We start from the raw sequence: 16797 nt of genomic DNA on the forward strand, positions 1-16797 counted from the left end.
CTTCCTATCCATGAGCACGGTATGTTCTTCCATTTGTTTGTGTCCTCTTTTATTTCACTGGGCAGTGGTTTGTAGTTCTCCTTGAAGAGGTCCTTTACATCCCTTGTAAGTTGGATTCCTAGGTATTTTATTCTCTTTGAAGCAATTGTGAATGGAAGTTCATTCATGATTTGGCTCTCTGTCTGTTACTGGTGTATAAGAATGCTTGTGATTTTTGCACATTAATTTTGTATCCTGAGACTTTGCTGAAGTTGCTTATCAGCTTAAGGTGATTTTGGGCTGAGACAATGGGGTTTTCTAAATATACAATCATGTCACCTGCAAACAGGGACAATTTGACTTCTTCTTTTCCTAACTGAATACCCTTTATTTCTTTCTCTTGCCTGATTGCCCTAGCCAGAACTTCCAACACTATGTTGAATAGGAGTGGTGAGAGAGGGCATCCCAGTCTTGTGCCAGTTTTCAAAGGAAATGCTTCCAGTTTTTGCCCATTCAGTATGATATTGGTTGTGGGTCTGTCATAAATAGCTCTTATTATTTTGAGATACGTTCTATCAACACCTAGTTTATTGAGAGCTTTTAGCATGAAGGGCTGTTGAATTTTGAAGTTGAATCCCTGAATAGACCAATAGCAGGCTCTGAAATTGAGGCAATAATTAATAGCCTACCAACCAAAAAAAAAGTCCAGGACCAGATGGATTCACAGCTGAATTCTACCAGAGGTACAAGGAGGAGCTGGTACCATTCCTTCTGAAACTATTCCAATCAATAGAAAAACAGGGAATCCTCCCTAACTCATTTTATGAGGCCAACATCATCCTGATACCAAAGCCTGGCAGAGACACAACAAAAAAAGAGAATTTTAGACCAATATCCCTGATAAACATCAATGCAAAAATCCTTAATAAAATACTGGCAAACTGAATCCAGCAGCATATCAAAAAGCTTATCCACCATGATGAAGTGGGCTTCATCCCTGGGATGCAAGGCTGGTTCAACATATACAAATCAATAAACATAATCCAGCATATAAACAGAACCAAAGACAAAAACTACATGATTATCTCAATAGATGCAGAAAAGGCCTTTGACAAAATTCAAAGTCAGCTTTTTAGAGGTGCCAGAGACTTCTTACTACATACCAAAGTTGGGGCTACATAAACTCTGCAGGTCAAGAGATAAGAAATAAGGGCAATAAGAAACAAATAAACAAACACACAAATAAGCCATTCATTTATAACTCTTATTTATACATATTATTTGCTATTTATATATTATAAATGCATGGTATTATATAGTATGTTGACCATTTATAAGTCATATTATTTATAAATCAATCATACATTATTTACTCAGTGTTTTTTCCCCTCTTTTATGACTTGAACCTACAATGTAAAACCTTGCTTATATGTTTTGTTCTTTTAAAAATAAAATTAGGAGCAGCCATCCTCTCCTTAACCCTGTCACAAAGGTCTATTTCAGCAGCAGATTACTTCCATACTAAAAGATTTGCCCTCAATAGGAAGGCCCCTTCATGTATTCCCATATGATAATTACTTGCTGGGAATATTCTTGTGAAATCTCCACTGCTGCTGCTGTTGCTCAGCACCTGTATCAGGCTAGGGACTAAATACTGCATGCTTCACCTAACTGCAGAGGAAAACAAAATGCCTTCATCCCCATAATTGCAGTAAGATTCCATCTCCCAGTGTGTAATTGTATTAGTTCATTCTCATGCTGCTAATAAAGACATAACTGAGAGTAGGTAATTTATAAAAGAAAGAGATTCAATGCACTCATAGTTCCACATGACTGGGGAGGCCTCACAATCATGATGGAAGGTAGAGGAGGAGCAAAAGCATGTCTTACATGGTAGCAGGCAAGAGCATGTATGCAGGAGAACTGCCCTTTATAAAACTATCAGATCTCATGAAACTTATTCACTATCATGAGAACAGCATGGGAAATCCATCCCCATGATTCAGTTACCTCCTACTAGATCCCTCCCAGGACATGTGCAGATTATAGGAGCTACAATTCATGATGAGATTTGGGTGGGGACACAGCCAAACCATATAATTCAATCACTGGCCCTTCCCAAATCTCATGTCCTCACATTTTAAAACCAAATATGCCTTCCCAATAGTCCCACTAAGTTTTAACTCATTTCAGCATTAACTCAAAAGTCCACAGTTCAAAGTCACATCTGAGATAAGGCAAGTCCCTTCTGTCAATGAGCCTATAAAATCAAAAGCAACTTAGTTACTTCCTAGATACAATGGAGGTATAGGCATTGGGTAAATACACCTGTTCCAAATGGGATAAATTGACCAAAACAAAGGGCTTACTCGCCCCATGGAAGTCCGAAATCTGACTAGCCAGTCAAATCTTAAAGCTCTGAAATGATTTCCTTTGTCTCCATGTCTCATATCCCCATCACTCTGATGCAAGAGATGGCTTCCTGTGGTCTTGGGCAGCTCCACCTCTGTGGTTTTGCAGGGTACAGCACCCCTACCAGCTGCTTTCATGGGCTGGCATTGCCTGTGGCTTTTTCATGCATACAGTACAAGCTGTCAGTGAATCTATCATTTTGGAGTCTGGAGAATGGTGGCCCTCTTCTCACAGCTCCACAAGGCAGTGCCCAGTGGGGACTCTGTGTAGGGGCACCTATCCCACAGTTTCCTTCTGCCCTAGCAGAGGTTTTCCATGAGGGCTCCACCACTGCAGCACACCTCTGCCTGGACAACCAGGTGTTTTCATATATCCTCTGAAACCTGGGTGGAGGTTTCCAAATTTCAATTATTGTCTTCTGCACACCCACAGGACAAACATCATATGGAGCTGCCAAGGCTTGGGGCTGGCACACCCTGAAGCCATGGCCTGAGCAGTATCTTGGCCCCTTTTAGCTATAGGGGGGTGGTTGGGACACAGGGCACCAAGTGCTGAGGCTGCACACTGCAGGAGGGTACTGGATCCAGCTTAGGAAACCATTGTTCTTTCCTAGGCCTCCTGGACTGTGACTGGAGGGGCTGTTGTGAAGGTCTTTGACATGCCCTGGAGATATTTTCCCCTTGTCTTGGTGATTAACATTTGGCTCCTCGTTACTTATGCAAATTTCTGCAGCCAGTTTGAATTTCTCTCCAGAAAATAGATTTTTCTTTTCTACTGCATCATTAGGCTGCAAATTTTCCAAACTTTTATGCTCTGTCATCTCTTGAATGCTTTTCTACTTAGAAATTTCTTGTGGCAGATACCCTAAATCATCTCTCTGAATTTTAAGTTCCACAGATCTCTAGGGCAGGGGCAAAATGCCATCAGTATCTTTGCTAAAGCATAACAAGAGTCACCTTTGCTCCAGTTCCCAAGAAGTTCCTCATCTCCATCTGAGACCACTTCAGCCTAGATTTTATTGTCCATATCACTATCAGCATTTTGGTTAAAGCCATTCAACAAGTCTCTACGAGGTTCCAAAGTTTCCCATGTCTTTCTTTCTTCTTCTGAGCCCTCTAGACTGTTCCAACCTTTGCCCGTTACACAGTTCCAAAGTTGCTTCCACATTTTCAGGTATCTTTACAGCAGCACACCACCACCCAGCACCAATTTACTATATTAGTCCATTCTCCTCATGCTGCTAATAAAGACATTCCCAAGTGACTGGGTAATTTATAAAGGAATGAAGTTTAATGGACTCACAGTTCCACATGACTGGGGAGGCCTCACAATCATGGCAGAAGGCGAAGGAGGAGCAAAGGCATGTCTTTCAAGGCAGCTAGCAAGAGGTTGTGTGCAGGGGAACTGACCTTTATAAAACCATCTGATCTCATGAGACATATTCACTATCATGAGAACAGCACGGGAACATCTGCCCTATGATTCAATTACCTCCCATGGAGTCCCTCCAATGGCACGTAGGTATAATGGGAGCTACAATTCAAGATGAAATTTGGGTGGAGACACAGCCAAACCATATCAGTATCCCGCCATGAATGCTCACTTTGCTTTCAAGTCTTCTGCCTAGGTCACAGGATGAATCATAGGATGCACTTAGAAAGCACTTAAACTCATGGGACTGAGTGAATTGCCTCCAGTAAGCTGAGAGTAGATAACCACAGAGTTAAAAAAAAAAAAAAAAAAAAAAAAAGGTGGGGGGATTAAGTCCTGAAACACTAAGAGACTTAGAGATTGGGAAGAAAAGAAGTCTCTAGCAGCTGAGAAAGCCGTAGTCAGTAAGGCAGGAGTAAAAGCTGCAAGTGTGCAATGTTGTGAAGATCAGGAAACAAAGGAGGGAGAGAAAGGTCAAAATTGTTGTTCCAAAATCAACCTGAAATGAATTCATAAGTGTTTTCCAAATTCTTCTGTACTGAAGGAAAGTATGTTCATCTTTAAAATCCATTGCTAATGACTTCATTGGTAAACTCCCTGCCCATCCAAACCATCCCTTTTCTCCTCCCATTAGTCAGAACCAGGTTTGCTAGTATATCGAGAGAAAGGCTTTATATTCAACCTCATTGTGTCATTTTCTTCAAGGTTTTAGTCAGGTTCATCAATACGAATGTTTGGAATGGAAATGTTTTATGACTAACAGATTTGGGTTTTCTCTCCTGATTTGGTACAAATATATATTAAAAAGTTTATTTCATTAGATATATATTTAGAAAAAGAATTGTCATCTGTATTAATTTTCTGATCAACATAGTCATGGTTTTTACTCTTTATGTGGGAGTATGGTATAGCTGCAAAAAAAATACAGACAGAAAATTGATCTGAATTCTACCCCTACAACTTATGACTGCATGACTTTGGATAAGCTCATTAATTCTCTGGGCCTCAACGTCTTCATTTGAGAAGTGTGGTTAATAATAGGTACTAAAAGCCTCTGTGGGGAGTAAATGAAAATGTATACTTAGAATGCAGCAGACTTTTGATAGTAAATAGTAGTGTCATTCCCTTTTATGAATGTTTTTCTGGCAATATCTGAAAAGGTGCCTAATATTATACAAATGGAAAACCGTAAGAAAATTTATACGTTTATATTTTCCTGTAGCAACAATTGGAATCTAAAATTTATATGATATTCAGATTTTGAAGACATCGTGTTCAATTGTATATTGGTGTGATAATGTATCTCCCCAATCGCCACTGTAAAATGATCAATTCTTTTTATTAATTGTTATGTCCCTTTAATGACAGAATGTAGTAATATCTTTAACAGAAAATTCCCTTTCTGCCAAAGAGTTTACCTTCCTATTCACCCTTATTTTAACTCAAGCTTTCAATATCTTACTGAAATAATTATAGACAACTTTGTGTCAAATATTTAACTCATTTTTTATCCCAATCCCAGGATACCTCTAAGCGATGTGAAATATAAGGCAGACAGCCCCAAATCTTAGGATTAAGAAATTTTAGAATGAAAGGGGCTGGAGAAACAGTTAAAAGAATTTTTAGTAGATACAGGTTTACTTTTTGGCATTTATAATATCTTAGTCTTTCAGGACTTATTACTATCAGGTATAGAAATATAATTCGAAGGATCAAATTACAAGAGTAACACCAAAATTCTGAGTCACATTCACAGCTTGTTACCAACCTCTTTGCTTCATCTCACTGCTGTTTTATTTTTTTCTGTATATTCTTGAAAATGACATGAGCTTTGTGGTTTCAGCTTACATTTTGCTGTAATATTAACCACAAAGCCTCTAATAAAATTGTATTTGGTGTTAGTGCCTACCTTTCAAAAGTGATTTTGAATCACAGAAAGGGAAGGAGAGAGATCCATTTATTACCTAGTATTGAAATAATGGACAAAACTTGCCTTTCTTGTAGTATGTCTTAAACAAACGTAGTTTAAAAGTTGAAATTTGTACTCATTCTCTCATGTACACAAGGAAAATGAGATGTAGAAAACAATAATAATATTTCCCTTTAAGTATCCATAAAACTAACTGGAAGACATTGGCTATCATTTTATTTTTACAGATTTGGGAACTTAAAAATAGACACTTGTCAGACACGGGGATTGATATAAATTAAAAATATAAAATTCCAAGTTTGAGAGTAAGTCAAGAATTTCTTGATTACTCATTTAGAAAATGATGCATATTTTTGGTAACTGATATACCTGAAGCATCTAAACAATGTATGGCACATAGAAGGCACTCAACAATATTTGTTAAATTGCATAAATATATAATTACAATATTTATGTACTAATTGCTTTAAAATGTTTAGTCTTTTCTCCAAAAAGCTAAAGCAACACTTACTGAGTTGCCAAAGCAGCTTATTTTGCAACAGGACTAATTGTTTTCTATCTAGATCTAATATTCATAGTAAAAACATTTTATAATTTAAAACTTAAAACGTGGATGCTAGGCTGGGTGTTGTAGCTCACTCCTGTAATGCCAGCACTTTGGGAGACTGAGACGGACGGATTGCTTGAGCTCAGGAGTTCGAGACCAGCCTGGGAAACATGGCAAACCCCTGTTTCTACCAAAAATATAAAAATTAGTCAGGCATCCTGGTGCATGCCTGTACCCGGCCACTCAGGAGGCTAAGGTGTAAGGATTGCTGGAGCTTGGGAAGTGGAGGCTGCAGTGAGTCGGGATGGTACCACTGTACTCCAGCCTGGGTGACAGAGTGAGATCCTGTCTCAAAACAAAAACAAAAACAAACAAAAAACAAAAACAAAAACCCCAAAAGCATGTGGATGCAGATTTTCTTTGCTTTCAAGAGAAGACTTTTCCTTTAGAAATATGGTAAATGCATTTGAGTAGTATGATGCTTTTTCATTGGTTGAATATATCCCTAAACTTAAATAAAACATTTGTCAACATTTTATTTGAATGTGTTACCTTATTCTATTACATTGATTACTTTTAACTCCCTATTGAGACTGTTGTTTTCTTGATATGCAAAGAATGAGATCAATTATCCTAAATCTCTCCATTTTCTGGTTATCTGCCTCTATCCTTAAGAGTGACTGTCCTCTTTCAAGCCACTGTCACATCTTTCCACGTTTGCTAAAATATATTTGTAATAGGTTTTCCTGTCTTTACCTACCTCCACCAATTTCTTCTTTATAAACACAAAAATACAAATCTAATCAAATGGTTCCTATGCTTAAAATTCTTCAATCACATCAACAGAATGCCCTGAGAACAAAATTCCAAGTCCCTTAAGTACACTCAATACACAGCATTTTCTGATATCATTCTTCATCATTTTTTTAGTTTTTTCTTTCGCTTTTCTTCCCATCTTACTGAACACTTCAGCCATAAGGAACTATTTTCAGTTCCCCAACACAGTGAGCAGTTTCTCTACTCCTGGTCTTAGCCCAAGCTTCGTCTGGATGCCCTCCCTCACACACTTCAGTTGTGAAAGGAACATGGTGAACTCACACTCAAGATACAAATCACCACCTCAGGAAATCTTATCACATGCCACAGCTGGATTATTTGTTTCCCTTCTATGTTCTTTCAGAGTGTGCTGTGCATAACATTAACATAGCATTTTTCAAGCTCTAGTATAATTACTATTTTACTTGATCCTCCAGATTCTTAAAGACTGGGGAAATGTTTAATTTGCTACATTCTCCCCAATATCTGTCTTGATGCTTGGTACTGATGATGTTGTTGTTAGCAATTTTTAAATATTTGCCATCTACCCTGAGCTCTTTCTACACAGAATTTCATTTAATTATTGCAACAATCCTAAAGGGTCAATATTATTATCTGCAGACAGCTTGATAACTTACTTATCTGTATTCACACATCTGATAAATATCAAAGCCAGGACCTCGATTTGTATGAGTCCTGACTCTCTGTTCCTAATTACTATGATAACAATTCCCTCACAAAATTGGTACTTAATATTTTTTTGAGTATGTGAGTAATGGATGGATCTATTAATCCGAGCGAGGGAAATTAAACATCAATGTTTTAAGTCCAATATATTAACCCTTATTAAAAGCGTTAGTACAATTATTGGTCAATATAGCTGAACATTTTCCTTTTAAAGCAAAGAGATAGTCATTGAAGTACATTTTGTTGTTAATATGAAGAAAACACTGATTCCCACTTTGTTGGTATAGCCAAAAATTGTGTTAAATTCAGATAAGTTTTGAAACCAAATGATAGTATTTTTGCCTATAAAAGCTATGCTTTTCAAACTGGAAGCAGGCATCTCAAACTGTATATACAGTATATTAACTTTCAATCAGCAATGTAAACAATGTAATATAAGCATTACATGGACTCTACATTAAGATAAACCAAACCACTTTTGCTAAGACAGATGTAATCACTCAAATTCCATTGGGAAAGAGGTGACAGCATTATTTGGTCTAGGTCCCAAGTACTTTATTTAGTAAATAACTTGGGCTTTGTAGATTCGTTTTTTCATAACACCTATTTCCAACATTTAAACATTATAGTGTTTCAAGTGTTTTGTGCTTAGGATTTAATTGTAAAACAGGCCATTATTTAATCCTTTTTCATTAGGGTGTTTTCAATTGATATTTATTTTCACTTATCTTTCTTAAATAATACTATGTAAAAGGAACACAGTATTGTCACCCTTCTTTATACTTCAAGCCTCCTTATTTTTCTATCACAAATCTTATAAAAGTAAAAAAAAAAAATACAATAAAAAAGTTATACTCAGAAATATCCAACCATTTTATTTTAATCAAGATGTTAATTTTAAAAGTTATTCAAGAGCTAAATCCAAAAATCAGCTTGAACCCTAAGCAATATATGGCTTTGGAAAACATTTATTTTAGTGCTGAATATAAGCAAAAAAAAAAAAAAAAAAGTTGTCTGAATTGAACTGTATCTTATTATTATGATGATTTTAAAATTAGATCCACTTGTTTAAATTAATAGTGTTTTAAGTAACTATTTTGTATATCTAAATTTATATTTTATGTATTATACTTATTTCCCATTCATGGAAAAATGACTTTTTGGAGTGTAAATATATGCTCTTTTTTAAATAGGTACAACATTAAGGTGAATCAAACTTTAAATGATTCTGTGAAAAGTTCTTTTCTATATCCATTTGAATATAAGTAGGTAATACATTAAGGTGAATGTAGGTACTATATTAAGATGAATAAAATTTTAAATGACTCTGTGAAAAGTTCTCTTCTCTATCCATTTTCCTGTATTGCAATTCTTCTCCCCAGAGGATTCTAATGTTACCCTCTTTTTGTGTATAATTCCTGTCCAATTGTATGCACATACAACCATATATTCATACATAGATTAAAGGGCCTGAATCCATTTCCTGGCTCTTCACTAACCATGTAACTGGTCAGGAAACTTAACCTCTTAAAGACAGAGCACATTTGTAAATTGTAAATGCCAAACTAGATAATTAGGTTTCTCCCACTTGTAAAATAGCACAACTGATGAAAGCTGACAACAGCTCCATTTATTTTCATCTAATGTTTAAGCATGCTTCTTTAATCCATGACAGAAAGTTCGTTATTTACTTCTATGTCTGAAAGCCACAGGGATTTATAATTTTATCTGTCTCCTCTATATGTCTAGCCTACTTGATGTCTTATAGCCTAAAATAATTAAAATCTAGCCTAGAAGACAATTCATGACTCAAAAACGTCCTCAGTCCCAACTCATTGATGTCCCAAGGAAATGTGGGCTCGGTGTGGCCAGATCTTTGAATTTTTCAAGAGAAACCACTATCCAAGTTCTTATAATCTCCCGATTAAAAAATGCTGGTAAACTATAAAATTTTAATTTAAAAATAAATAGCTCTGTGCAGATCAAGCAAAGTATAACCAAGTATTGTATTTAGCTTATGACTCCTGAGTTTGTTTCAGTCTGGAACCTGTTGACTGATAAGAAACTAAATTAAATGCAGTCTATATAAATACTTTATTAAATACAGTATCACCATCACCTTGACACAAGATGGAGGATATTGATGGGAGATAAACCTTATCTTTATGTCAAAAGCAACTGCTTATAACTTTGCTTGCCTTTACTCTTACTAAATATAGTTTACTCAGCTCTTGATCTCAAAGACATTTTCCTGAAGTTAACTATTACTCTTCGTGATTTTTGATCTTCCACGGTACCTTTGATGTTTATCATGATGTTATTGCCCTTTTGTATTAATGGTAATATTATATCAGAGATGGGAAGAACACAGAATCCCCATTGACATGTAATCCAAAAGGAATAGTTTAGCACAGACTCGTGTTCTCCCAAAGGTCCATAACCTAATGACTCAACTCCAACTCCAAAGGACACCTGAACTCATTCATCTGTATCCTTTGTCTTGGGAGAAACCCCCATCAACATACATCAATATAGTGCTAAAGTCAAACACATTCTACTTAAAGTGATCCTGGCCAGAGATAAGCAAGTGAAATTGCATTGAATGATACATGAAACTGTTTAGGCACCAATAGGAAAAAAGAAGCCAGAAAAATGATATTGCCAGAAAAAAAATGACTTCAGGATCAAATGAAAGAAAGCTGTATGAAGACCGTAACACAAATTTGAAAATCTTAAGTAAAATTAAATGCCTTGGAATATCCATTATAATTATTCAGCAATGCTTCTTCTCAAATTTGTATTTTTCTGCTATAGCTTTGGCTAATTTCTTTCCATTTCTGCTTTGTAACACTAATGTATCTGTACAGTCAGAGGATCTACTTTTTAAGGCTGTTTTTACTAGAGTTAAATATGAGTATAGCATCACTCTGTCTTTCACGTGAAGGTTTTCCTATGGAACAATGGAATAAGCTGTAGCTAAATGCTCCACTGCAGGTTGAAATAAGTCCATTATTTTGGTTGGTTGAACAGCAAATGAAAATCACATGCAAAAGTTATCCATAGCCTTCAGCAATCATATGAAGAATATTTAGCAGACTCAAAAAAAAAATTGCACCGTGATTTCTACATAGTGTCACTAATAAAAAAGTGGAAAATAGAACCTCAAAGTTCTTCTAAATTAGCTGCCTAATGCATTTTGATTAAACACTTCCACATGCTTATTATAAACCACTAATGTGATTCACATTGTGACTTCTTTCTATGAGTGACACCTCAATGATTTATAAGTAACACTTTATGAGTACAACATGGAAGGAATATATACCTTTGGAAGCTTTTACTAGAGGCATATGGACAATAATCATCTTGCTAAATGTTTTATATACAGGCCTATCATCAGTTCTTGGCACAAGGACTCTCAGAAAACCTTCTTTAACACCTGTTGTCATTTACATTAAAGATATTGGCTTTGGTATTTCAATATCCAACTTTCTCCCAATAACAAATTTGTCCCTGGCTCCCCTCTGACAATTTGAGTTCATTTTAACTTACCTGGAACCACTGTAAGTGCCATCCTTTCCAGATTTATAGCAAGCAAAATGTTTTTTGTCTACTTTGATTATTCATTTTTATAGATTGACTTTACAGGTTGAAAGGGCATGGTGGTGATTACATGGAGACACAGTTAAAATCTTGAAAAGTAGAATTAGAATCACTATTCTCTCCATTTTGTTTTTATGTGCTTAAACACCATATACCAAAAAAAATCTGATAGACCTAACTTCTACCCTCATTTCTCACAGGTTCCTAGAAATCCTATTCTTCTCAGTGAAGTAATATACGAATGGTATATTAGCCCATTCTCATGCTGCTATGAAGAAATACTCGAGACTGGATAATTTCTAAAGAAAAGAGGTTTAATTGACTCACAGTTCTGCATGGCAGTGGAGGCCTCAGGAAACTTACAATCATGGCAGAAGACACCTCTTCACAGGGTGGCAGAAGAAAGAATGAGTGTCAGGTGAAGTGGGGAAAGCACCTTTTAAAACATAAGGTCTGGTGAGAACTCACTATCATGAGAACAAGATGGGAGTAACCTCCCCCAATTATTCAATTACCTCTTACTGGGTCCCTCCTATGACATGGGGGGATTATGGGAACTAAAATTCAGGATGAGATTTGGGTGGGGACACAGCCACACCATATGAAATGTGAACAAATGATAACTATTTACTTAATTTTTTTTATATCACACATCCAATATGAAATATTAAACACTGATTATTCTCTTGATTTCACAAATGGTGAAACTGAGAATTAAGTGGCTTTTCTCACAATGTTAATTTATACTAACTGTGTTTCTGGAAACTGGGTCCAGTTTTTTCTCCATTTCATCACAGTAAATTAAATACTTGTTTAAGGATAGACCAATCTAGTGTCAGATAGTGTCATAGACAAACACCCTGCAGGGAGGATATTATTATACCTTCTTGTGCTGTACACTAAATCAAATAAAATTATTTATAAATATTGAGTTTTGGTAAATATTCAGCAAATATAAAATCAGTTAACATAAAAGCAAAAATTGTATAAAAATCCACATTAGCTTTTAATCTGTATCCATCCTTGGAGTATGTAAGCATGTAGAGAAGATGACGCCACTTAAACAGCAAAGTTATTAGAGGTGGGTAAGAGTTTTAAACAGTAATTCTCTGGTAGCTAGCTGCTTTTCTCTCATATTTAGAGAGCTTACAGTCACACCTAATACCTAGGAAGAAAACACATATTGAGAGTCAGAGAGAGTAAATTTCTGTTTTCTCCCAAGTGAGAATGTTTCAACTGTTCATGGGTTCAACAAAAAGAGCTGGATTTTGTTCTTAGATCTGAACATATTTAGGAAAAGCTGGCATGAGGGGCATTTTACCTCAGAGGAAAGGAATGAACAAATTAGCCAACTTTTCCTTTCTGTGACAATTTGATCACAGGGAAGTAAATTCCAGAATATTGTTAAAGGCTGTGTATAGTTTCATTATTTTATCTCAATAAAAGGAAGTTTGGCTTACCAATAATGTGCTGAGCATATGGAGGACATTGAGAGGAATAAATGAGGCATTATTTTGGAGAAATAGGAATTAAACATTGTTCAGTGTTATTTCTCCTTGCTCTTGTTGTTGTTAGTATGTGTTACTCTGCCCAGCAAGTTATTAGGCAAAAAATGCCTTTTAACAAAATTTAGCTCATTGTGGCATGCATGAGATAGTAGGTATTCTGAGCAGCTAATTTTTCCAGCCTACTTAAAAGTTATTAGATAGCTATAATAAAATTGTAGTATAGTTTAGGTACAGTTGATAATAAGGTTGAATTCACTTAGTTATAGCAGGTAGTGATCTTCATTCTAGAAACCAAACAAATCATGGGCAAATGTCTGCATAACGAGAAATGGTCCTCATGAAAATGCAAATTTAAACTTATCTCTACTGTCTTTAAGTATGTAGATGATATCAGAGGAGCAAAAACAAAATCTTCCCTACTCACCTCCCTCCACCATTATGTAAGAAGAAATTGCAAGAGTTGAAAGAGATATAACATATGCTTAAAATTCTAGCTTGATTATAGAAGTAAGAGGTAGTTCAGGAAACTCAACCTCTGTATTTAATAGTGATTCTCAGGGGTGAAGAGAATTTGATAGCATTTCTTAAAGGCATGAGTGATTAGTAATAAAAATGTGCATATAAAATTGCCTCAGATTTTTAGCCAGCAGAAGAAAAAAGCAGACATCTAGGAAGGATATCATGTGCATATAATGTACATCGTATCTTGTAAGAAAAGTCTAAATGCTTGGAAGTGCCAGGTGATAATCCAGATAGCTGAGTTGTTACCATGCTTTTCAATTTGACTTTAGGAAAATGACATTTTCATGCAACAGTAGCTACTACATTTTAAGCAGACACATAAATAAAAATAAATTTATAGCAGCTCATCAAATGCAATTCTTTTTAAAAAATATCTTAGATAAGTATATAGCTAGTGATAAAAAAAGTAGGCAAACATATTATGTAGATTATTTTTAAATGTGTTTAAATAAATCATTGAGAAAGTGTTAAAATACAAAGATGAACAGTACTATAGTATATGAATCATGTGGAATATGTACTGTCATACAGTAAATATGAGTTGGGTCATATTGACATAATAAAGCCCAGAGAGCGTTTAAATTAGTATTTGCAAATAAATAGTTTGTTAATTCACATTATCTTCAGAAAATGGATTTGATTTCTATTAACCTTGACTCTTTACTTGTCAAACAGTTAATATGACAGAAGAAATAACAAATGCTCTTTTACCATTAACCTTTAGCAAGAGGACCTCTATTTCCAGTATTTAGAACCATTTCACACAGACTCTTAAGGGAAATCGAAAGATCGCCCCATCATAGATCTTCAGTTTGTTCGCTGTGGATAAAATAAATACATAATCCAAATTTAACTTCACTTTCAAAGGCATATAAGACGGTCTCCCTGCACGTCTTGCCTATTTAAAAAATTTTTATGATGGTAAATAAACCCTGGAAAATTCCTTCTCAGATTTTACCACCTGAAACTGCAGCTGTTGGCTGCCACTATCACAGTCTCACAACTCCAAACTCACGTGCAAACCTCATCAAGGGCAGACATTTCTAATTGATTCCAGAAGTAAGTTTTTTTTTTTTTTTTCTTTTTCTTTTCTTTTTTCTTTTTTTTTTCTTTCTTAGATCAGGGGGCAAAGGAAGAATAATGAGCAGCTTTTCAGAGGGAATTGGGGGTTTGGGTGTTGAGGGGAGGGGGTAGCGCTTTTAAAATCTCAGGCTTGGCCAGAAATGCGTGGCAATTTTACGGTCAATTGGCGGGAGCATCTGGAACCAGGCATTCTGGCCTTGCAGTTGATGGTAGGGAAACCAGCTTACAGGCAACAGCAAGCCCGTAATGAGTCCCTGTCATGTACTAGTGGAAACCACGTTGACGGTCTGCCAAATATCCATGCGCCTTTTTCTTAGCGACAGGATTCCCTTTAAAGCCGTTGTCTAGTATCTGAAATCTGTCCACTTATAGATCTCCACCTGTTTTCGCTATTATTAAAGATAATACAAAAACAAAAGCTAAAAATTAGAACGTGTGTGTGTTTAATTCCTTGTGTGCTGACATGACTATCATAAGGTTGTGTTTACTTTCATTTGGGGCATATATTTCAAACGCAGCGGCCATGTTGTTAGTGCATGGGGAGTGTCGGATGCGCAGGTCATAAATCATAGCACCGCGCACGGCACACTCAGACGAGAGGAGGTGAAATGCAGGCCCTTTGTTATTTCAAATGTAGGACAGGTGATTATTTTTAAAAAGGTGGGAAGGGGGCAGGGTTCTTTTTTAAATGCCAAGCAGAAAACCAAGGTTGATATGGAAATAATTTCTTAGGAGTAAATGATGTTTACTTTAAGCTGCTGCTCGTAATTCACCACGCTGACGTTGGTAGATTACACCCACGAATAAGTCAGGTAATAATAGGACAGGCATGAAAAATGTACAGATGTGTCAACAGGGTGGAAACTGGTTCCGTGGTGAAGAACAAACCATGCAGAAAGCTGGATTTCTAACATTCTCAAATCTCTATTTTTATCCAAACAATCTAATTAATGGGGATTGTATTCATGTTATAACTCACTCAAAATTCCAGGGCTTGTGATGTTAAACTAAATTCAACATGTTTGCTCTTAGTTGATCTACTCTTGGCAGGGAATCCCTTCCTGTTTTCAAACAAAAGTAAAACAAGCACAAAAGCAAGACTAAATGAAACAAAACAACTAAACTAAAAGAAAAAAGAAATGTAGTTAAAATATTTTTTTAAAAACTCGGTATATTTTTGGGCGTGAAATTTTTCTGAAAACACCTGTGTTCTGATGATTACAGTATATGTGAATCAGAAATATATAGAATTAGTGTTGCTCAAAATACACATAATATTAAAATGCATTAAACTGACAGTGAACAAATAGTAGAAAATGACATCTACTTGAACATAAAGTATTATTTGCAAAAGCAACTGCACTTGTTGGATGCCTGTGTTGGTACTTTAAAATTAAGAGCATATGGGAGAAGGGACAGTGAGTAAGAATATAAGCTATATTTGTGTCTTTTAATTTTTAATTGCCTTAATAAAGATGATGCATAGAAAACTATAATGTATTATTCTCTTAGGTGTGGATTCAATATCTTAATATCCCATACAAAGCCAATACATTTTGGAAAATTTCATGTGATAGTTTGCAATTTACTGTGTCAAAACTAGTCTTTCTCCTTTTATAAAGTAGAAAAGCAATACTATGTTCTAATATTGCTTAATTTTACTTCCAAGTATTTTGTTGTTCATGGAAAGAAAAAGTGACCATTTTTAGAAGGAATACAGGAAGAGGACAATTTTTTGAGGACATTTTTTTTTTAAAGGAGACCACCAATAAATCACCCCAAATGGCTTATTTTCACCTTCAACTTAGCTAGCCTCACAACTCAGTCCATCAGTTATTTTCTATGTGCCATTACAGAATAGTAAACAATGTGTACATGAGAGATAGATGTACATCATGAACTATATATATATATATCGCTCCCTTCATAGGACCTGGAACAGTAAACATTTATTAACTGCATGTGATGGAATGATACATCTTGAGAAAGATTATACCGTTATATTCTAAAAATATTTGTAAGCGTGGTAAGTGAAATAAAACATTTTTTTTAAGTGGTGGGATACTCAAATTGAGTTAGAAGTAAAGGAAGAAGAATAATTGCAAAACTTTATTATATTAACACAAAAATATTAAAGGGGATCTGCTAATAACCCCAGTGTTTACATGTTTTATGCTATTCTCTGAATTTTGAATTTTTTTCTAAAAATAAAAATATATTATGTCCTATAAAATATATTCTCATACATTACATAAAGGTAATTTTCAAATATGTTAATT

At 35.4% G+C, this 16797-nt stretch overlaps 1 protein-coding gene across 7 annotated transcripts in view; it reads right to left on the bottom strand.

The window, feature by feature from the left end:
- Window positions 1-16797, bottom strand: part of LOC105475614 (alkylglycerol monooxygenase) — a 423463-nt gene that overhangs the window by 205479 nt on the left and 201187 nt on the right. Inside the window, exon 13 of one of the 7 annotated variants that reach the window (XR_011622194.1) lies at window positions 11733-11841. The exons of the other annotated variants lie outside the window; for them this stretch is intronic. The gene's annotated coding sequence lies outside the window, so the exon portion shown is untranslated. The remainder of the gene's footprint in view (window positions 1-11732; window positions 11842-16797) is intronic. 7 annotated transcript variants of the gene reach the window in all.

Source organism: Macaca nemestrina, chromosome 4 (assembly GCF_043159975.1).
Source record: "Macaca nemestrina isolate mMacNem1 chromosome 4, mMacNem.hap1, whole genome shotgun sequence".
NCBI classification, from domain to species: domain Eukaryota; kingdom Metazoa; phylum Chordata; class Mammalia; order Primates; family Cercopithecidae; genus Macaca; species Macaca nemestrina.